At 44.8% G+C, this 22,702-nt stretch overlaps 1 pseudogene; it reads left to right on the forward strand.

The window, feature by feature from the left end:
• The first annotated feature begins 3,345 nt into the window (after positions 1 to 3,345).
• Positions 3,346 to 13,150, forward strand: LOC146871769 (frizzled-7-like; annotated as a pseudogene).
• The last annotated feature ends 9,552 nt before the right edge of the window (positions 13,151 to 22,702 follow it).

Raw genomic sequence — 22,702 nt, forward strand, 5'->3', positions numbered from 1 at the left:
CTGGATTTGGCACAACTGGGAAACAAGGCACAACAATTTTGTTCACTTTTCTTAGATCTTGCACTATTCTATATGTTCCGTTTGGCTTTTTCTGTCACATAATAGGTGAATTGCAAGGACAGCTCATTATTTCTTTCAAAACTCCTTGCTCAATCATTTGATAAATTACTGGAGCTATTCCCGCTATTACTTTGTCAGGGTCCGGCTTCCATCAACCCCGATCAGTTATGTCAAGCATCGCCTCACAGGACCTCCCCTCTCTTCCCTTTTCAGCCCCCAGTTGTGGACATCAGCCGTAGTGCCTGAGACGAGTACTATGCCACACAGGGCTGGCCCTTTAACTCCTGGGAGAAGGACGACTCTGGTCCCACCCCATGGGGGTGGGACTATAACACGTCAGCCCAGGATAAGACGGCTGGAGCCTATCAACATGGTGTGGATGACCAGAAGGAGGTAGAAGATGGAAGGCAGAGCATGGAGACGGAACGAAGGAGCCTGACGCCGACGAAAGAACCGGAAATCCTGAACACCCCTGATGGACCGGTCGAGGAGAAGCCAGGAGGCCAGCGACCTCACGCAGCGCCCAGCCATGTTCCCAGAGGGACTTGGCTTGAGCATTTACGGGCGCGTTTCCAGGCAACTGGGAAAAGGGTGGAGACAGCATCCGTGGGAGGTGGGGGAGGCTTCTGAGACCTTGCCCCATAGTGAAGCAGCGAAGCGTTGGTCAACTGGCGCGTCCCCCTTCTCCTTTTGGTGATGGTTCTCCCCCTACACCCACTACAGAAATAACCGGATGAAACACTCCTCACTCCTTTCCCTCCGTAGCGCATACAGATATCAGGCACCAACGGAAGTGCATTCTTCTTTGCTTTCTCCTTTCCTCCCATACCCCGATCGACCCCCTGAGGATGCATCCTCCACGGTGACGCCAAGGAGGGAGAAGATCCGATCCCCCTGACTAGGACGTCCCCATCCACTGTGGTTTTTTTGTGTTTTTGTTGTCAACACCCAATCAAAATAAAACAAAGAGTTGTACCGCAAGCTGTATTGTCACATGTCAACTGCCCAGTGCGACATACTTCTGGCTTCATTTTATACTGTGGTGTATTGGAATATTTAGCACCATCTTTCACTGTAATTTTAACCGGGTCTACCTTTCACATTAACCCAATCTCTTGTCCTGTGAAATCCCACACATCTGAATTCATTACCTTTATCAATTCTTCAGGCACACTTTTATCTGTAAGAAGTGAAAATAACTCATTCACTTCTGTCCCTTGCTTTGCTCGCACCATTTTAAAAGCGACATCATCATCAGGTGTCTGGAATGCAATACCATCCGGTGTGCAGTAAATAGTGCAATTCATCTTGCGTAGCAAGTCTCTCCCTAACAAATTAACCGGACTCGAGTCACATACTACAAACCGATGCATTTCTTTAAGTGGACCAATATGTTCTCCGATTGGTTTAGTAACTGGAGTACTAATCTGTTTATTTAAAACTCCTACTACTTGGATAGTTTCTCCCGAGAGGGGTAGGTTTGTAATTTCTACTGCTCTCACAGTAAAACGGGTAGTGCCAGTGTCCACAAGAAAGGTGATATCATTACCTTCCACTTTTCCGTCAATAAATGGACCTGTCTGATCTACCTCTAGAGTAGCGCCAATTACGCACTCTTCCTCCCCCCTCAGGCACCGTCATTGATTCGGCTCATCATCACTTCCATCACATTGCATCCAAAATTGGGAAATCACATTCATGTTAGTATTTTTAGCATTCTTCTTTGCTTTCTCCTTTTCTCCCATACCCTGATCGACCCCCCTGAGGAAGCAGCATCCACGGCAATGCCAAGGAGGGAGAAGATCCGATCCCCCTGACGATGACGTCCCCATCAACTGTGTTTTACCACAAGCTGTATTGTCACGTGTCACCTGCCCAGCGCGACAAGTGGTGGAGAATGCAGGCAGCTTGACATCCATTGGGAACCGAAAATGGAAGCGCTCATACAGCACCTAGTTGAGGGACAAAAGAAACTGGAATGGGCAGTGGAACACCAAATAAACTCCGCCCAAGTGGATCGAGATGCGTTTAAAGACATAAGGAAGTGCCAGTTGGACACTATACTAAGGGGAACCGAGGAGCAGCCCCAGACCACCGCAGGACACAAGCTCACTAAAGGATTCACGGCAGCACCTAATGTCTCCCTGCAGAAATATGTGTCAGGAGAGGACCCTGACGCCTTTCTCCTGAATTTTGAAAGGGCAGTTAGGGCATCGGGTTGGCAAATAGGGAAGTGGCCTTTCTTCCTTGCCCCTCCGTTGTCAGGTGAAGCCCAGGCAGCATATCCGGTCGCAAACGCTGGGGGTGTTACTCCCTACGAAGAGATAAAGGCAATTATCCTGGACCACCTGGGGATGGACTCGGAGGCCCATAGACTCCAATTCAGAAAGGAAAAAGGATCTCCCGGGGACCACCCCAAGACCCTTTTTTCAAACTAAAACTTGCGGCAGACAAATGGCTTAAGCCCGCAGACCGCAAGAAGGAGGAAATTATGAACTCCATATACTTGGAGCAGTTTTTAGAGGCCTTGGTCTTGCCCTTTCCCACCCAGCAGTGGCTGAAACAGTACACCAATCTCACAGCAGAACAGGCAGTAGAAATGGTGACCTCCTTCGCTCGTGCTCAGCCTCGCATCACCACTTGAGAACCGGAGAAGACCCCCCCGAACGAAACCTACTGCCCGGAAACCCCTTAGGCCTTTCTAAGAACCCGGAAAAGTACTGGCCGGAGACCAGAGATGCCCTCATACCGTGGACCTCAGTGTTTTGACTGCGGAGAGTGGAGCCACATAGCCAAGGCCTGCCCGTGAAAAAGACAGGACAAACCAATGGACATCAGCTACGCTCCCAGTAATCTTCTCTACACCGAGGAGATGGGGGCCTGTTTCTATGTAAGTTTGACTGTTAACGGGTCTCATGTTACTGCTCTCCTTGGCTCAGGGTGCCATCAGTCAGTGATTAACAGTAAGCTAGTCAGACCCGGCCAGGTACTCCCAGGTAAACAGACCCTGATACGTTGTGTACATGTAGATGTCCGCTCCTATCCACCGGCTCAAGTGCCTCTTAAATGCCCAGGTGGCTCCCTCTCCATGGTCACAGTGGGCCTCCTCTCTTCTCTACCGGAGGAATTGATCTTAGGTACAGACAATCCCAACTTCTTGTCCCTATTTCTAGGTAAAGTACTGGGAGTTCAGGAGGACCCCTCCGCTCTTACCCTCAGGGCTGGCCCTTTGACTCCCAGGAGAAGCATGACTCTGGCCCCACCCCCTGGGGGTGGGACCACAACATGTCAGCCCAGGATAAGACGGCCGGAGCCTATCAACGTGGTGTGGATGACCGGAAGGAGGTAGAAGACAGAAGGCAGAGCGTGGAGACGGAACGAAGGAGCCTGACGCCGACTGAAGAACCGGGAAGCCGGAACACCCCTGACGGATCAATCGAGGAGAAGCCAAGAGACCACCGACCTCACGCAGCACCCAGCCACGTTCCCGGAGGGACATGTCTTGAGCAGGTACGGGCGCATCTCCGGGGAACTGGGAAAAGGGTGGAGACAGCATCCGTGGGAGGTGGGGGAGACTTCTGAGACCTTGCCCAATTGTTAAGCCGCAAGCGTTGGTTAATTGGCACGTCCCCCTTCTCCTTTTGGTGGTGGTTCTCCCCCTACCCCCACTACAGAAATAACCGGCTGAAACACTCCTCACTCCTTTCCCCCCCTGTAGCGCATACAGATATCAGGCACTAACGGAAGTGCATTCTTCTTTGCTTTCTCCTTTTCTCCCAAACCCCGATCGACCCCCCTAAGGAAGTAACATCGACGTTGATGCCAAGGAGGGAGAAGATCAGATCCCCTGACGATGACGTCCCCATCCACTGTGTTTTTTGTGTGTTTTTATTGTCATCACCCAATCAAAATAAAACAAAGAGTTGTACCGCAAGCTGTATTGTCACGTGTAACCTGCCCAGCGCGACATACTTCAGGCTTCATTTTATACTGTGGTGTATTGGGATATTTAGCGCCATCTTTCATTGTAATTTTAATCGGGTCTACTTTTCTCATTAACCCAATCTCTTGTCCTGTGAAATCCCACACATCTGAATTCACTACCTTCATCAATTCTTCAGGCACACTTTTATCTGTAAGAAGTAAAAATAACTCATTCACTTCTGTCCCTTACTTTGCTAGCACCATTTTAAAAGTGACATCCTCATCAGGTGTCTGGAATGCAATACCATCCGGTGTGCAGTAAATAGTGCAATTCATCTTGCAAAGCAAGTCTCCCCCTAACAAATTAACCGGACTCGAGTCACACACTACAAACCAATGCATTTCTTTAAATGGGCCAATATGTACTTTGATTGGTGTAGTAACTGGAGTACTAATCTATTTATTTGAAACTCCTACTACTTGGATAGTTTCTCCTGAGACGGGCAGGTTTGGAATTTCTGTCCACAAGAAAGGTGATATCATTACCTTCCACTTTTCCATCAATAAATGGACCTGTCTGATCTACCTCTAGAGTAGCGCCAAGCACACATTCTTCCTCCCCCCTCAGTCGCTGTCATTGATTCGGCTCATCATCACTTCCATCTCATTGCATCCAAAATTGGGGAATCACATTCGTGTTAATATTTTTACCAACCTGGTCTCCTCCGTGGAACCCTGTATCCGCACTGTATCTTTCAGCATTTACATTGTGTGGCAAAGGTGCTTGCGGGATCTGATACTGGGTAGTGACTATGTGCTGCTGCGGTGGCTGTTGCACACCTACCTCACTCTGCACCTGTGGAGTTAAAATTTGATTTCCTCCATTAGTTCTCTGCACTGATCCACACTCATTCTTCCAGTGTCCATACTTTTCGCACGCATGACAAGGAAATTTCTTTTTCGCTTCTTCTCTGCTCATTTGTCCTCTACCTCTACCTCCACTAAGTTTTTGAGCATTCTGACTAACTCCTCCCATCTGATTCATAGACTGAGAATTCAACTGGGCTTCCTGCTGCTCTGCTACCGTTACTTAGGCCCACATTATTTTAATTTGCGATGGCGTGACTCAATATCATCGCTACAATACTTTGCATACCTTAAGATCTCATCAATTGTTTTAGCCTGCCAACACAACATGTGTTGTAAATTATCTGACTAATTTCAGGTCTCAATCCATACACACATCTATACACAAAATGACGCATATCCTTGTCTCCAATGCTCTCAAAACCACTGTACTGCTTGAAAACTTGTAACAACCTCTCATAATATGCATGAACAGATTCTTGCGGCTCTTGGGTGCGTCTATCTATTTTTCCCCAATCAGTTTCTTTAGGGGAAATTTTACTTTTCAAGAAAGTAATCATTTGATTGTACTTTTTCATCACCTCATCAGAAGGTGCTCCTGTTTTAGGATCTCTGGGATATTCTTCTTTTGGCCAATCAACTGTAAATTTACATTCTGTCCATAAATCTGCAGGGACAACAATTTCAAACAATCCATCTAAATCTTTCAGCAACACTTTCGAGACTTTCACAAACCTCTTAACTTGTTTGTACCATTCCACTGGCTTTTCTCTCAACCTTGGGAACTCATTTGTGAAAGACAATAGATCTTGATCCCTGAAGACAAGCGCTGGATTAGGAGGGGTTTAATTTGTCAGTTTTTGTATATGTACAGTTCTATACTTCACAGGAAGAGGTGTGGTGCCGTGGCCAGGGCGACTGACTCTGGAATCTGGGGATCACGGTTCGATCCCCGGCGCAAGCGGCAGATTAGCCCAGCACCATGTGACTCTGGACAATAGCTTGCTTAATCTACCCGACGACCCCCAGCGCCTAGAGACCCTTACGGGTGATTGTTCGCGCTTTACAAATGTGTATTATTATTATTATTATTATTATTACATTAATAACACATTTTAAATATTCCTAACTATTCTTAATTTCAACTGTCTTCTTCTGGTCGATGGACCATTAGTTGACGAGTTGATGGTGACTATGATTAACTAAACAGTTTAACACTTTAATTAAATAACCACAGAGTCATTTATCCGATTAATAATTTTATCTTATTAAAATTAAATGCTCATAATTCAGATTATCAGTGCACACACAAAACCACTCATAAGCAAACATTTATCAAGCAATGTAATCAAAATGAATCATTTGCTTCAACATCAAAGCGTGCATAGGGATAAGGGAAAGAAGGTACAGCAAAAATACTTTGCAGAAATATATTGCAGAATTAAAGCATTTAAGGAGGGTGATACCCACCAAAGAATCAGGAGAACCACTTCCTTGGCCGAGGTTGTGGCAAAGGTCCCCAGAGATAGGCTCAGAGGACAAAGTTAACATGACAGATGCAGTTAAGTCTTGCAATAAACCAGCAAACAAGACAATAATCTCCCAACCTATCTACCTTTGATCTAGTTCTCCTCGGACGCAGTCTCCTCCAAAGCATTCCCACAACGTTCTCGTACCTAAAGTGCTCTCTCTCGATCTCTATGCACGCAGCGATGGCAATTCCCACAGTCGCTGTTGCATCTTGGCACATAAACAATAGGACACAGGTCAACATGGCCTGCACACAGATTACATCAGCTGGTGCACTCTGCAGTTCGCGAGCAGGCAGAGCTCTCAGCGCATGTGTACTTCATACAGACCAAGACAACCACATGCGGGCTCGGACAAGAGGCCATTTTCATGCAGGCCCAATCTCATACTAAAGTAAATAAACACAAAAGAATATTAATTCATGAAATAAAACCCATTATGTTTACCTCCCACCATACTATTACCCTGTATTAATTATTAACTACCGAAAGCTATTAATTTAAAGCAGCTTTTCTGTTATTCATGCACAACATGCAAAATGTGCAATGTACAACATAGCATAAATGCTAAAATGCTTTTTATTGCCAAAGCTGCCACAGTATTCTTCAACTGCGGTTTGCTCCGTCTTTCTTTATCTCTAGCACTCTTAAATGTGCAGACCCATCTAATCAATGAATTCCTGTGGAAGAAAATAGGGTTAGGTCTGAAAGAGGGCGGAGGACACCAGCCTTACCTTCATTCTCATCTCAGTCATGCCTGAGTGAAGCATTCACCTAGCTGTGAGGTGCAGAAGCAACAGCACACCTTGTACTCTAAACAAAAGTGTGTTGCCTAATGTGAAAGCTATTTTCTTGTTATGAGTACTTTGGGCTCGGGGCTCTTTCTGTTTCACCTGCACCAACAGGGAGGGGATTATATAGGACCCCTATACAACATGCTAGATACGATAATGTTGTTATAGAATATGGTAGCCCTAAATGACTCTGGCGTCTATGATTTCTCACCAAATGGCTGGGGCTTTTGTGCTTTGCTATCAAATGGACCTGGGTTTTAGACTTTACTACTCAGGGTGGGATTCTGAGCCAGATGGAATCTGGGCCGCTATCCCTTTCCCACTCCCAGAGTTACCAGTACTGGCAGCATTGGTAGCTGTGGGGGAATAATATATGGGAGTCAGTGTTTCCAAGCCTGCTCTCACATATTTTGCACAACAATTGAAATACGAGAAATCTTATTGGGCAGGGTAATTTCTGTGAGCAGTACCATTGGGAATCCTGAGGGCCGTCGATATATGTTTTCTATAATATACCATCAGGTAGCAGTGGGCGGAAATGTTCATCGTGTTTTACCAGTAGTGTTTTGTATGGTTTACATTCACAAATGCCTATATGTTTTATCAGCTACTGGGATTTATTCCATCTTTTACCACCATTTGCATTTTCTGGTGGCAGTTGCAGTATTTCATGTGCTTTATTACCAATTGCGATATGCAGACTCTTTCACTACTATTCCCAATACCGCTTACTTACTACCAGTTCTGTTATTCACATGGTTTATATCCAATTGCACCTTAGCATAGTTTAACTCTAATTGCATCTGACAGTTTATTTTACTATAATTTGTAATACATTCTTGGCCTGATTCACAAAAGTAATATGAGACAAAATCCTAACTTTACGACTTTCGGTATTCACAAAAGGCATTTAGGAGTACTAAAGTTAGGATTTTGTCTCAGTTAATCTTAAATTTTGGTCTTAACTTAAATTTAAGACAAACTTAAGTTTAACTGAGACAAAATCCTAACATTACAACTATCATTTTGTCTCAGTTAAACTTAAGTTTGTTTTAAGTTTAACTTAAGACCAAAACATAAGTTTAACTGAGACAAAATCCTAACTTTAGTACTCCTAAATGCCTTCTGTGAAAACCGAAAGTCGTAAAGTTAGGATTTTGTCTCAGATTACTTTTGTGAATCGGGTCCTCTGTTTTTACTCCCAGGTGAGCTAATTCTTATCTTTAACTGTTAGTCACACTAAATCCTATTTTTACCGCTTGAGTTACTTCAAATCTTTACCACCAATTAAGCCAAATCTTAAATGTTACCATCAATTGTGCTAGTTCTTGATTTTTACCACTAAGGCATTCAATACAATTTGTGTGGAGTGGTAATTCAACAGGTTTCCTGTGGAATTACCAACGTGCACCACTGCAAGTTTTAGAAGGTCTGGAATTGCATCCGCCCATATAACCTGTGCATCCGCTCAACTTTTACACCTGCTGAAAGCAGGTGGAATAGTTGAGTGGAAAAGAACCCAGAATTTATGCTGTAAATGGCCAGGTAATATCAGTACTCACATAATATTCTCCATTCTGTGCCTATGTCTTGTAGTGACTGGTACTCAGAATGCTGGTACCACCAGGTAAAATTAATGCTGCACCCGTATTACCACCTCATTTTACCAGTAGCTCATAATGGGGATTCAGCTGGGCAGTTTCTTAAGTTTTGACATCAGTTAGGATTTACTCTGTCTCTCCAACAAGTGTGGTAGTTCCAAAACTTTACCAACATTTTTTTTTTTTTTTTTTAAAGTTTCAAGACTTGATGGATCCTTTTTTAGATGAACTAGGTAATATTCCCCGTTTGGTGCCCGAGTCTTGCAATAGCCGGTATACAAAGTGGGAATACCACCAAGTAACAATAATACTGCATCCATATGACCACCCTATTTAACCAGCAACTCGTAATTGGGACCAAGTTTGACTGTTCCTTAAATTTTGACATCAATTTGGGTTTTCTCTGTTTATACCAACAAATGTAGCAGTTATAGAGCTTTGCCAACAATCCATTTTTACTTAGTTTCAAGTCTTGAAAGATAATTTTCTTAACTTTCTCCATCTCTATAGGCCGTTACCAGTGTTGGAACATTCCCAGACACCCTTCTAGACAGAGTACCAGACCTATTTACCAAATATTCAAACGTGTATCCTTGGTGATCCGAACATCTGATTTTACAAATCAAATTAGACTCACCCCAGAATCATCATTGAAGGCTCGGACACCCCTAATGACTTTTTCACATCCACGTCTACGTTCACCCATATTCTCTCACCCACCTATAGCCCTTGGAACAAGCTAAACAAAGAGGACATAGAAACCCAGCTACACCTAACGCTGATCTGTACACAGTAGGCCCAATAGAGAAGCCTTAGGATTGGCTCCATGCAGCTTTTGATATACTACTCACACTGAAAACATCAAAACATTATAAAAGAAAAAGAGCCCCTTGAATGGATGCAGAATTAAAAAAGGTAAACCACTAATCGCAATGCTTAAACAGATTAGTAGTAAATATAACAACCCACATTTTAAAATGTGACTACATAGACTTAATAGAATCTACAACTCAAGCAGACTCTCCAATTCAAAATTCCCCATTAAAAAGCATTTAAATTACTTTCAGAAGTTTGAAACCTAGAAAGCATTTAAAGAACCAATCCTAAATCTCTGGGCTTTTGTAATAAACTGGCAACTCATTAACAACCAAAGCACACATGCTGGATTAATACTTAGCACACAAGAAAACTACCATTCTTTTCTGGCTTCCAGTTAACGGTTCCTGTCTAAGGGTCTTCCCACCTCTTTTACCTCTCCAAAAACTGTCAATGACTGAGTTGCAGGAGCTTGTAAAAGCCAGGAGACTAGTCACTGCCCCTCAGACCCTTGTCCCTCCACAAATCTTTAGGAACATCTGTCTATAAACATCAGCAAGTATTCCAGCCAATAACCTGTCCATCAATTCCCTATCACAGGAGTTATCCCATAAGACTAAAAAAAAGGCGTATATTACACGGTGGCTGTAGCCGCTGTGTAGTTACACTTAGGTCACAGTTTTCACAGAAAGAACGCTTTTTGTTTTGCCAATTACTTTGGCACTGTTTGACGAATCTTCATGAAACTTTCCCAAAAGGTTCACCCATCTCAGGTACTTCCTGTAAAGTTTTGGAGTGATTCATCAAGGTGGGGGTTGAGAAATGGGTGGGCAGCGGCCAAAACGTGTTTTTCCTATTCAATTTCCCATACACATTTTGGGAAGTGATCCAGATTTGGAAGAAAGCTAAATCTTTACCCTGAAAGCGTGCTTTTTGTGATTTGGTGTAAATCTGTTCAGCCGTTTTTTGAGAAATTAAGCTTACAAATACAGTGATATCTGGACAGTTGGTCCTGAGGTGTACCATAGTAGCAGATTTAAAAAACAGACCTTTCTGATCGGCTGAGAGTTTATTTTTCCTGTTGTTCCCTTCAGTACTGCGGGACCCCAAGAAATCTGATTGGCTGGTCGCAACAACCAGAGGAATGTTGTGGCTGCCATTTTAGTATTCAGGGATTCGGTCTCCATGTCCTGAGGTTTAAAGAAATATGAGGTATAAGGGGGAAGGTTTGGTGAACCTTGACCCCCTGGCCTTTGTGAGGTGGGAGCTCAGTGGAACCCATCCCGGGGCCGAAATGAAATAAAAATGTCATGCCGCTGGTCTTTTGGTACTCACTTAAAACTGAGCGAAGCCTTCAGTGAGGAACCGCAGGTGTACTGCTGGACCCAGGACGTCCCTTTCGCGATGTCTGCCAGGGGAACCCTGGGGTACCACAGAACCATGCAAGTTTTAAAAAGTGAGGCATACACTGTCCTGCTGTACCTTGGTGTACCACTTGTGAAATGGTACCGTGGGAGTACCGTGGTACCATGGAAGATACAATAAAACAATTACATTGAAAATCAGTGAATTTACTAGGGTTTTTTCAATGTAACCTAAAATCTTAGTACTTTACCGAACTTTGATCTCACTTTAACCTTTGTTCTTTTTCATCTCACCTCTCGTTTTCAGCATTTACCTAAACATTTTATTAGAATCAATCAACAGGTGTAGCCAAAACTGTTGATTAATTTTAATAATAATTTTATGTATATATAAAACAGCAATCCAGCTCCTCATCACGGGTAGTAGGGGGCTAGATAAATCCAATTACATTTTATAATGCAATAGACAATATTTCATCACAGTTCCTGTTTCTTACTGACTTTATCGAACAGAAAGCAAATTTGTATGCTTATCCAGTAGAGAACAGAGTTTCCTATTTTTACCCATAAGTTGTTATTGTCCAACATTCTGCCACCGGATGATACAAAATCTGTGTTCACCAAATGGCACTGTTCCTACATCCGTGCATCAATATGCGACTGCTAAAACATGTCTGAGATAAACTGACATTGATCATTTCATTTTTATGTCTCGCCTGGCGTTAGCAGCGCGCATTCGCTGCTCTCGCCATGCGAGGGCTTCTTGGAATCAATACGGATTCCAAAGCTTTTAGAGGCGGACTTGAAGCCCCGCCCAACTTTTCCATTCGCGGGCATCATCCTCCATGCTAAACGCTGGCTCACGATTGAAAAGGAGGCTTCTTAGTCCCTCCTTGTTACTGCCCTGTCCACTTTTGGCCCCGCCCACCGGGATTGGATCTCTCACTTGCGGCGTTACACACTCATCTTCATTAGCTGCTTCGCACTATATTTTTCGCACAACGCCGACAGCATGTTACCTCAGTTCTAAACATTCCACGTGACGTGACCTAAAAATAGCGATTGGTCAGGTAAAACTGCTGCTCACGCCCTCGCCTGGTGCTGCTTCACTCCACAGTTTATTGAATGGGAACTGGGAATTGGAGGGGGAGGTGCGACCAATCCATTTATAACACCGTATACACACTCGGCGTGTGGTTGATTCAAAGTCTCACGGACTAGGAAGTGACCGTGCGGTGTGGCGTTTTAAAGTGTTGTGGCAGCTTTGGCGAAAAACACTGATGCTGCTCCTGCCGGTCAGCCGAGTGAGTACCAGCAAAGAGCAAGGAAAGAGATGCCGGGCAGAACCTGGTCGAAACCCGGTGCTTCCGCTACCCTGAGTGGCCCATCATCTTCCTGTCCGGTTACTACCTGATGGTGGCAGTCACCTACGGCGAGGGCTGGGTGCTGGGGCAGCGCGTGAGCCTGCCTGGAGCAGGCCGGGCCCGGGGGCTGCCGCACCCTGGTGCAGGGCACCAAGCGCGAGGGCTGCACGGCGCTCCTCATGCTGCTTTACTTCTTCAGCATGGCCTCCTCTGCCTGGTGGGTTGTGCTCTTGCTCGCCTGGTTCCTGTCGGTCGGTCTCAAGTGGGGCCGGGAGGCCATAGAGGCCCAGGCGCAGTGGTTCCACCTGGGAGCCTGGGCACTGCCGGCTGCGCAGACCATCGTGGTGCTGGCACTGGGCCGGGTGGACAGGGACCCCCTCAGCGGCATCTGCTACGTGGGCGCTTACCTGGCTGCTGGCACGGCCTTCCTGCAGTCAGGCTTTGTGTCCCTCTTCCGGATCCGCACCCTTATGAAGAGCGGTGGTTCGCAGATTGACAAGCTGGAGCGGCTGATGGTGCGCATCGGGGTGTTCAGCATGCTCCACACCGTACCCGCCGTCCTGCTGCTGGCCTGCCTCTTCTACGAGCAGACCTCCCGAGGGGCCTGGGAGCGGGACTGGAGGCTGCAGACCTGCTGCCTGGCCGTGCCCTGCCCGCCGCCGGGGCCCTCCCCTCCAGCAGGCCCGGACTTCACAGTCTTTATGATAAAGTATCTCATGACCGTGATTGTGGGCATCACCTCCGGCGTCAGCGTCTGGTAAGACCCTGCAGTCTTGGCAGAGCTTCTACCACAGGTTGAGGGGCACAGGGAAGGGGGAGACGACAGTATGAGCCCATGGCCTAAAAGATTTTAATACTGAACTGGCGGAGGGCGCACAGAACTTGGACATCGGTGTGGCCTTTCTAAATAACAAGCTGGGCTTTGTAAGGTTGGGCCTAAAACCGTGTATGTTGGACACTGAACTGGGGGCGCACAGCAGTCCCCGAAGCCTTACCTTGTACCACTATGCGTGGAACTGTGACAGACCCATTTTGCAGGAAATACGATGACTTTAACTACACACCTGTATTCCATCTTATCCGCTGCTCATTACTTGAATGCCCATCAATCCTATTGTACACGACCCTCCTCTCCCCATAGTTGTGTGAAGATGCCCATCCTTGTAATGTCGGTTATCTTCAGAATCAGGACAAGTAACCTGAAATATCCACCTGAACTCTGCTACATTACAGCCACTGCGGCTACCAGCAACGCTGCTCTGTAATGAAATTGTACCTAACCTACTGTTTTGGCTGCAAGGGGAAGTGATGGTTAGATTTCTTCTTTTCTTTTGGCTTTGTAAGTAAGGAGGCCTCTGATGCTGGTGTTTGCTTTATTATTTCATGCGAGCATGCATGCGCCACTCCTAGAATCTTGTTAACATTTAATGAGCGTTTTTGCCTGCGTGTTTTTTTTTTACTCTGGTAGCCATATGTTGACACGGAGTCTCCTTCGTTAAAAGGTTCCCTTTATACTTGCTTCGGTGGCTTTGTGGTGCAGTTTCAAACCTTCCTCTCCCACAAAATACATTTCACTGCACAGCCCAAGCATTTCCTTTTGGAAGTTCTTAAAGTGAAATATGAAGACGGATTGAATGTGGAAATTAAATTCACTTGCTACCTAGCCGTTTTTTGTTGGGTTTGTGTGTACGCAGATCTCGCTGGAAATACTCAACAGAGCATCATTAGACTAATTGAATCGCTGTTCCTTATCGGTTGTGTTACTTATTAGATGATGTGCTACACCATTGATTGATTCTGGACGTTAGTAATTCCACGTTCAAAATGAAAATTCAAGTAGGTTTTACATAAGCCATGTCTCGGACTTTGTTGTCATACTCTATCATTCTGCTGGCGCTACTATGCTTTCACCACGCGGTGTCACCGGCGCGCTTCTGCAGCTACCCTTGTGCATGGGTGTATTGAAGATGGCTGGTGTCCATTTCCCTTTCGAACGACTTCATGGCCAATTGTAATGGTTTAATAACTCTTGTAACAAATGATAGACTTGGTTTACATCTTCAGTCAGTCATTTTAGTATTGTGGCATCAGAACTCTCGTAATTTGTTCATAACCAAATAGATATTCTCCTGCCCCGGTCTTCAGGCACCAGTTACCATTGTAGTGTTTTTAGGTCTCGCCTTGCTATCGCGTAAGCGATTGCAAAGCGAGACTATTGTAAAAGGGCATATCAAAGTGCTCCCAAAAAAGCGGATTGCATTGTTAGCACGCGCACAATCACGCGCTTGGTGCCGCCATGCACTCCACTTTTTGGGAGCACTTCAAAGGGTTCGCTCCCCCGCCTGGAATGCGCTCCCCCGCCCCCAAGCGCGCGCGCGCCACGCTCCGCTGGGCTTGTTCTCCCTTACACGCACACACATTCCCACTTTACACCCCCGTCTCTAACACACGCGTACAACATTCGGTCTTTCAACTTAACATTCTCCCTGCTTTTGCACGCACACACGTGCCTGTATACAGAAACCCAACGCATAGTTCATGCATATCAATGCATTTTGAATTTGATGGCGGTAGAACATTTCCATCAGATGAAAATGATAATCGAAAAATATTTATTTTGGAAAAATTTCTTTTAAAACACTGCGCCCGAATTTTGCTAGCACCGTGTTCACCACTTCGGTGAACGCTGTGAAATGAAAACCCATATACTGACATAATGCTCCGAATTCCCGAGAAGGTGCACCGTGGCATGGCATCATTGCCGTCACTTCTATTGCATTTTTTGTGTAACCGGCAATTCAGTTTCGACCAATACATTATATTGTTTAGGGATATTGCGAGAAGATTAAGCATTTTAATTCCGCAGCAGGAGACACAGACGCTGGCTTTGACAGGGCAATTGAAAGTTTCACAGACAAAAAAATCACGGAATGTACATTTACAGACAGGATACCATCAGCAGGTGAGCTTTTTTAACACACCTCTCTGGCCAAGTTCCCTTTTTGTGGGAAACAAACATCAAGCAGCTTTAAAGGTACTGTCCCCGTAGATTGAGAAGAGGTGCGCGAGGGCCTTTGGCTCCTCCTCCGGCGCACGTACGCTCACGACGCACGCTTCCTTGCTATTGCGTGATTGACGCGCAGCGGTGAGACAAGCGGATGATTGATTGTGTGTGCATCGAGCCGCATCTGCACGCCACAGAGAACAGTGCCCTGGATGTATAGCAATGCCCCTGTTCCTTCACCCCGTCCTTCCCAGACACCCTCGCCATATTTAGTTTAGGGTTTGTCACACGCACGAAGCACGGATACGCGCTTGGTACACATTCAGGAGATGTATGTTGGCGCGTGCCTCACTTTACTTTCATTAATACTCTGAAGCACTGTGCCCGGCAGCATGACTTTGTCCATGTGTACAGCTACTAGCGCATCCCCCGTCAGGCACAAGTCTGTACATAGTGGGGCCTAGAGCCGTTGGCTCGTTGTTCCTGGCAGCCATTACCTTGGGCTCCAGTCCCAGTTAGTAATGTGTGGGATACTCTACTCCCAAGAGTACCCCCCCCCCCCCGCCACCTCCCCAGCTCTCCCATGGAGTTGAACATTAACCTTTTTACTTGGCACTTGTGACAGCGCCTAGGTGTTGAGTGCTGCGTCGTGCTTCTGGATCACAACCCGGAGCATCTGCTTGCTCTATAGTTTTCATGTATTTATTTATTTATTGCACCAGCCAAGTACTATTTTGAACAGAAAAGTGGTACCTATGGTCAGGTAGACATCCAGTACATTGGGCGATTAATAGGTAACATGGAGTCACATAAGTCAGTGAGATTAAAATTGAAAATGTAAAAATATGCTGTTGTTGGAAAGTAAGAACAGCAAAGACAAACAAGCATTTGCAATGCTATAGGTCTCGCATTTATACGAGTTTGAGCTATTGGCATTGTAAATGACAATGCTTTTTATTTAAGTTTGTTTTTTTTAAAACATAAATAAAAGGCACTGTCATTTACAATGCTAATATCTCAAACTCTCGCAAATGCGGGACCTATTGCATTGCAAATACTTGTTATGATTGTCACAGGCGTCCGGTTTACACTATTTGCACACCCCACTCACGGTTGCTTAATACGTCTCCTTTTTTTTTTGTTTTTAGCAAACTCCAGATATTTTGAGAGGAAAACCTGCTCTCTTTACAAGAACGAATGTTTAAAAGAAGCAAAACATTTTGCTGCACCTGTGTATGTACATATATATATATATATTCACTGAAAAAACCAAAGGTTTCACACACGTTATAGTTAGGAATTAGCATTTAAAAAACCTTGCAAATTCACTTAAAAAACCATAGGTTTCACACATGTTATAGTTAGCTGGGCATTTTCCTCGTAAAAAACCAATGAAATTCCCCTGTTATAGTTAGTGCAGGCAACTATAACTCACGCGACCGTAATCCGCTGATGATGACGTCAGATATTACATCACTGTATTTACACATTTATATAGCCATGTCTTCTTCCTTTTTTTTTTAGCTATACATATATATATTTTTTTTTTTTCAGAAAGACACATATGTCATCAGTGATGTAATATCTGACGTCATCATCAGCGGATTACGGTCGCGTGAGTTATAGTTGCCTGCACTAACTATAACAGGGGAATTTCATTGGTTTTTTACGAGGAAAATGCCCAGCTAACTATAACATGTGTGAAACCTATGGTTTTTTAAGTGAATTTGCAAGGTTTTTTAAATGCTAATTCCTAACTATAACGTGTGTGAAACCTATGGTTTTTTCAGTGAATTTGTACGTTTTTTTAAATGCTAAGTTACTTTACGCCATTCGTGCCGTGCACGCACAGTGGGCACGCGGTGCGCTGCGCGCACCGCGCGCCCACTTCATGCAGTTAGTGCCGTGTACGCACGGTGCACTTTGCGCGCACGGTGCACTTTGCGCACCGTGCACGCACGGTGGGCACGCGGTACGCTACACGCACCGCGCGCCCACGTTACGCGTTATAGGCCGTGTAGGCACGGTGCGCTTCGCGCACCTTCCGCATACGGAGTATACATGATGCACATGATTTTTAAGGGTTTTGCCATAAATTTGTTTGATTGGATATGCCATGTACGCAATCTGCGCAAAGCGCAGCTTGCGCACAAGGGGTGACTGATATTGCAATTTTTTGGGGGGGTATTTTTGGGGTGCGCGCACGCTGCGCGAACCTAGTGGATATTTTTTTAATTTCAATAGTGCGCGCACCCTACGCGCACTCGGCGATTTTACATAAAAAAATTAAAATGTTTTAATTACTCTTGAGGGACCGCATGGGACCTGTTGACCCCTGCTAGGGGGTCAGGAACTGTCCAGCCTGCCCCCTTTACATGTTTTTCTCCTTTCTGTTTCACCCCCCTCTCAATGCGAGAGACAAAATGGCGGCCGACACTTCCTGGTTTCGACCGATTCGAATGTTTACTAAGATGTAACAACCAATCAGAAGTGCGCTCGCGGACTGCCGAGTGTGCGCACCCAGCGCGCACCGAGCGCGCGTACAGATATATATATTGATTTAAATGCTATTTTCTCAGAAAATACTAAACAGATTTACACCAAACCTGCAAAAGGCACCAAACGGACCTTATGGCTACCTCTCTGCCAAATTTCACGTAATTCTGTTCAGCCGTTCGGGCTGTAGCTGCGACTAAAGTCCCTATGGAAAAATGCATGGGGAAAACGTGTTTTGGGACCCCCCTTTTTCTCAGCCCCCGCTTGACGAACCACCCCGAGACTTTCAGGGTAGGAGCGGAGCGGAGCGCCCCATTAGTTTTGAAAATTTCGCGAAGATTCGTCAAACGGCGCCAAAGTTATTCAAAATAGAATTTTCAGATTTCCTATGGAAACACGGTCCTAACTATAACTATCTACTGGCGACCGCCAGTAGATAATATATATATATATATATATATATATATATATATATATATATATATATATTGTAAATATGCTCTTTTGTACGAGGATATATATATATTTATAATGTTTTACCTCTATTGCCCTGCAAGAGATGCAAGCAGTTTCACAATTATGGCTAGCCAAATAAACATCTTTTTTACAATACCATGTGATTAATGCCTGCCCTCCCTTTGCTCTCGTCCATTTCATTCTGTGAATAGTTGCAATATATATCTGTAGCAAATGGCGATAAACTGGGGTGTAAAGTAAGAGACGAAAGCCATTCACAGCCAAATGGAAGCCGTGAACACCATGCAAGAACCTTCACTTAATTATGCACCTATGTAACCTGCCCTGCTACCAGACCCGACTAACCCACTGTGATGTTTTGGTGGTGAGATGCTCAACAAAACATGTTCTGTTTTTCCCCATCACTCCAAGATCCGGTCCTTGGTACACGCATACAATCTGCACATTGGTTATGCGTGCCTCTGTTCCGAAGCCATCACGCTGCAGTGCCAACATGGGCCAACAATGCCTCCGTATAGATGACAGAGTAGGGATACCGGTGGTAATACTGGGTGTGCTGGTAATACTGGGTGTGCTCACACTTGCACTGGGCTTGGCACGTAGTATGGCTGCAGTAAGAGGAAACCCTGTCCAACAAATACTAGAGCCAGTTAGCCATTGATACCTTCAGAAACTTTAGCTCGCTCAGTTCACTTTGGTCAGTTGCCACAATGTACGCGACTGTAGTACTGTATGTGTGTGTATATGTATAGATATCTATATATATATATATCGCCCATTATTTACTACACTTGGAAGCAGCATAGTTGTGGGATGTGGCGCTATATAAAACGAGGTAATTTGTCATTCTGTATGCAGATGGTTCAAAAAAATTAGTACATCGGTACTCCCTGTTTGTAGTTAAAGTGTTCTATAACGGGACGTGCATAAATTTCGAGAAACCGTTTTCATGTAAAATACCTAATTCTGACTAGACTGACTGCAGACAACTGACAGCCCTATTCTTATAAAATTAATTGCACATTTACCCCTCCTTTAAAAGCACATTTTCTCTTTGGAGGGCCGCCGTTTCTCTTCCAGTCATCTTTGGAATATGCATTACCGCATTCTTTGGAACAAGCATTACAGTATTTTTAATTTTGAGGTTTTTTTATGTAAGCAAATGGCACAAATTAAAGGGGGAGGGGGGGTGAATCGCGCAGCCATTCAAATGTGTCTGCCAATGATTAGAAGATTAAGAAACATGTTAGGTAAGCCTTTCAGCTGTGAAATTAATTTATTATCAGTATTGTAAACAAGAAATTACCACCTAATCAAGTACTCAAAATAGTAGGCAGCTACAGTGTTGAAATGTCTCTTAGGCACTTTAAGTATAAAAAATGCAATAGGACTCGCCTTTCATTAAGTTAAAGCCATTTGCTTTACTATATAATACCATTAGCAAACCAAATGGCTTTCACTTAATCAAAGGCGAGACTTATTGCATTTTCATTGCTTGTTAGAAAAGGGTATAGTTGACGTGAGAGACATGCATGGACATGTCGGTGGCGTAACACAAAATGTTAGGACCAAACTGGAAAGGTTATAAGGTGAGGGCCAAAGTTTGTGTTACCTCTCCGAAATGCAAAGACCCGGGGCGAGTTGGACCATTGAAGCCTGTGCTTCAGGATCTTAATTTGTGCTATGAAATACAGGGCTAGGTCATCGTGTAAAACACAGTGATAATCCGGTGTGTTAGAGACTCACGGATTGACATCTGTGGGAAATAAAGAACTAGGCCAGTATCTGAGAAATATATGTATAGATCGGACATGGGACACATGTATGTGATTATGATGAAAAACGTACCTGGAGGCGCCTATTAAATGTTTTCATAATACACAGCGCACCCAGGATGTGAAATCCATCCTTTTGAATGCTATTCTAGTTCGCAAAAAAATGACCTATACTCTAACTCATTTCTAAGCTTCACATATGGCCTACACTTCCCTTCTACGGGTGACTCTATTGTCCCTCCCTTCACTCTCCCTGATTGCTCTGTCATCTCTCCAACTTCATATGCCCAAGTTGGTTCCTGTTCCTCCTCATTTCTTCCTTAATTTGTTTCTATTTTTCTTTACACTTGTTCTCTACCTACCCCGGCTACACCCACCCTACTTTGTAGTATGTTTATAAATATATATTTTGTTCCCCTGGGGCCTCAGTATCCCTTGAATCCTCACGGTATCGGTGTACGACCAGGGGAGGCTTCCCTGCTCAACATTACAGTCACAACTTCTTGGCTCAGCCGAGTCGAAGAAAAAAATGACGTGTACTTGTTTTGCAAATCGATTGTGGTTTAATTTAAATTCATATATGCTTTACAGACAGTATGAATCATGGAGAAATTTACCCTGTGCATTTCGGCATAACACACACCTTGCTCACGGCGTGTGTTACGCCGAAATGCGTATATATATATATATATATATATATATATATATATATATATATATATCCAATTGCAATTTGCTCACACAATGAAGCACCCATTCAACGTTCAGTTTTCACCTTTGTTTAATCAGCAGGCAGCAGCGAATCGCCAACGTACAGTGCAGGCAAAGTTTCTTTCAGCCTTTTGCCGACGCGTTTCTGGAAATATTCATCCCTTCTTCAATGGCGGGCTGAGGAGGTAAGTAACAGCTGTCTTGCATTTCTTGTTCCTTTTTTATGTTCGTAATCCCGCCCACTTGGGCGTGCATATTGCAAGGCATCGTGGTTAATGAAGTTTTGATGAGTAAAAACCTTCGTGGTTGCAGCTGTCACTACACCTTCCAACAATAAAATCCTTCAGGTTGCATATGCTCTGTTGCGCCGCTTTTCGCTGCTTGTCTCATGCCAACTGAGTGGGTAACGTCGTTCCTCACTGGTGTTATCAACTTCAAACACCGGACCTGCACTGTCAGCAGGAGGGTTGCTTCGTGACCGGAGCGGGCCACTACACATCCAATTGCAATTTGCTCACACAATGAAGCACCCATTCAACGTTCAGTTTTCACCTTTGTTTAATCAGCAGGCAGCAGCGAATCGCCAACGTACAGTGCAGGCAAAGTTTCTTTCAGCCTTTTGCCGACGCGTTTCTGGAAATATTCATCCCTTCTTCAATGGCGGGCTGAGGAGGTAAGTAACAGCTGTCTTGCATTTCTTGTTCCTTTTTTATGTTCGTAATCCCGCCCACTTGGGCGTGCATATTGCAAGGCATCGTGGTTAATGAAGTTTTGATGAGTAAAAACCTTCGTGGTTGCAGCTGTCACTACACCTTCCAACAATAAAATCCTTCAGGTTGCATATGCTCTGTTGCGCCGCTTTTCGCTGCTTGTCTCATGCCAACTGAGTGGGTAACGTCGTTCCTCACTGGTGTTATCAACTTCAAACACCGGACCTGCACTGTCAGCAGGAGGGTTGCTTCGTGACCGGAGCGGGCCACTACACATCCAATTGCAATTTGCTCACACAATGAAGCACCCATTCAACGTTCAGTTTTCACCTTTGTTTAATCAGCAGGCAGCAGCGAATCGCCAACGTACAGTGCAGGCAAAGTTTCTTTCAGCCTTTTGCCGACGCGTTTCTGGAAATATTCATCCCTTCTTCAATGGCGGGCTGAGGAGGTAAGTAACAGCTGTCTTGCATTTCTTGTTCCTTTTTTATGTTCGTAATCCCGCCCACTTGGGCGTGCATATTGCAAGGCATCGTGGTTAATGAAGTTTTGATGAGTAAAAACCTTCGTGGTTGCAGCTGTCACTACACCTTCCAACAATAAAATCCTTCAGGTTGCATATGCTCTGTTGCGCCGCTTTTCGCTGCTTGTCTCATGCCAACTGAGTGGGTAACGTCGTTCCTCACTGGTGTTATCAACTTCAAACACCGGACCTGCACTGTCAGCAGGAGGGTTGCTTCGTGACCGGAGCGGGCCACTACACATCCAATTGCAATTTGCTCACACAATGAAGCACCCATTCAACGTTCAGTTTTCACCTTTGTTTAATCAGCAGGCAGCAGCGAATCGCCAACGTACAGTGCAGGCAAAGTTTCTTTCAGCCTTTTGCCGACGCGTTTCTGGAAATATTCATCCCTTCTTCAATGGCGGGCTGAGGAGGTAAGTAACAGCTGTCTTGCATTTCTTGTTCCTTTTTTATGTTCGTAATCCCGCCCACTTGGGCGTGCATATTGCAAGGCATCGTGGTTAATGAAGTTTTGATGAGTAAAAACCTTCGTGGTTGCAGCTGTCACTACACCTTCCAACAATAAAATCCTTCAGGTTGCATATGCTCTGTTGCGCCGCTTTTCGCTGCTTGTCTCATGCCAACTGAGTGGGTAACGTCGTTCCTCACTGGTGTTATCAACTTCAAACACCGGACCTGCACTGT

This window comes from Triturus cristatus, chromosome 1_1, assembly GCF_964204655.1.
Source record: "Triturus cristatus chromosome 1_1, aTriCri1.1, whole genome shotgun sequence".
Classification (NCBI taxonomy): domain Eukaryota; kingdom Metazoa; phylum Chordata; class Amphibia; order Caudata; family Salamandridae; genus Triturus; species Triturus cristatus.